Genomic DNA, 1,926 nt, shown 5'->3' with positions numbered 1-1,926 from the left:
TTTTTTAATAAAGTCAGTAATCTTTCGGAACACCCATGGCCCAAAGGAAATTATGAGCAAGAACCCCACCAGGGGCCCAAGGAGAGGTAGAAGATAGGGCAGGATTCCATTCCACATGCTCCACATGGGGTTTGCAAAGAGCTCTTGGTGTCTTTTTTCTAGCTCTTCTTGGTGCTTTCTGATCCGATCCCTGACGATCCCGGACTTGTTGGTATAAAAGCAGCATCTTTCCTGTAGAGCTAAACAGATACCTCCCTTGTCTGCTGTTAGTAAATCAAGTCCCCATCTGTTTTGTAAGACAACCTCAGCCAGTGAGTCTACCTGGTCCTGAAGATCTTGTACAGACCGATAGACCATATTAACATCATCAATTAACTGCTGAGATAATTAGTTGTAGGTGTCTATTGCCACTCTTACACCAGCTGAGCCAGTAGCAAGTGCTCCTGAGATACCCAGTCCAATAAGCAATGGAATAAATTGGACCGCTCGTTTCTTTTATGTTTCTTTGTTTATTATTGTTTAATATTGATAGTCTTACACATTTTACATACTATGCATCCTGTATTCAATTCACTACAAAAATTTTGCTAAAAATATGAAGATGAAAGCTTCAGTGAATGAAATGTAAAACAATTCCTTTCAAAGGTTCTAAAATATTCCTTATATGGTCCTTAGTACATTTTATGTAAAAGTGTTGAATCAAATTACCTTATTCAAGGTAGCACAACCTTCAAACATAAATTTTCAGTGAATTAAATTTGCAAAGTACTTGGTAGATCTTGTTCCCACTGTTCAAAGGAATGGGGATGGCATCAATTCACAGAGAACTCTCATGATCTAGGTTATGTCTGATACCTAATAAATCCATGATTATCTGATATTGGAGCAAAACCAGCAAGGAACTGTTAGAAACTTAGATAATAAATAATTAATAACTAAATTCTTATAACCCTAAGCATTTATTAGTTGTTCATACATATTATAATGATTTTATTCAGGGAAATTAAGCAAAATACTGAGATATCCCTTGTAAAATAGATGTAATTCATCAAGTACACTTAAGTACAAGTTTTAAATGTAAAGAAGATGTGTAACAACTTCATAAGATTAGAATGTGCACTGTATTTAATTAATAACTTCCCTTTGCTTTCAGTGACATACATCAACTTTCATGATAGAGGTATTTATGAGGAAGAGAATTAATGGGAAGTGAGGACTTGATGATGGTAATAAATACACAATTAATCTACATTTACCATTATTTAATGAAGTATTTTATGAACAACTTCACAATAGAAAAAATTTCCTAATCTGTAAATATCATTATTGGACATGTTAGATAATTGTCTCTTTTCAAAAATATTAAACTTAGTTTAAGCAGTGTTGGAAACTAATGAATCTTGAGTCACAGATGCAAAGATAAAAACATCAAATAAAATACTTATATTTCAATTTCTACTAAATTTACCAATGAAGAAAATCAAATGAATGTTGTGTAGGTGAATTTCTCAACAGGGAAAGCAAAGTTTCCCTGGATACTTAACAAATACCCAGTGGCAATGTTATTTGTTCTTGGATGCTTTGGGAATGATGAGTAAATTGCATTCAAGCTCCCATACGCACACTTAAAAAGAGGAGACAAGCAGACGACCTTTGGAGTTCAGTTGTGTCAATAATCCTACAGAAAAACAAGAACACAATTCTTAGTAGAGGTGAGTAATTGGACCTAATCATCATGGTTATCACTTTAATTCAACTGCTAACCCCTGACCCAGCTCTCCAATTTAAACTATGGACATTGTTATACTTATCTTGCCAGATTTACCATACTATTAAATAGTTAATAATTCCTCTCAATGACTATATTTTCATCTAGTAATATTTCCTGACATTATAACTCTGGTCTTTGAAGGCAGTAAGCTCCAT

The sequence above is a fragment of the Nannospalax galili genome, unplaced genomic scaffold, assembly GCF_000622305.1.
Source record: "Nannospalax galili isolate Female #2095 unplaced genomic scaffold, S.galili_v1.0 scaffold337, whole genome shotgun sequence".
NCBI classification, from domain to species: Eukaryota; Metazoa; Chordata; class Mammalia; order Rodentia; family Spalacidae; genus Nannospalax; species Nannospalax galili.
Note: the sequence above shows the minus strand (reverse complement) of the source record.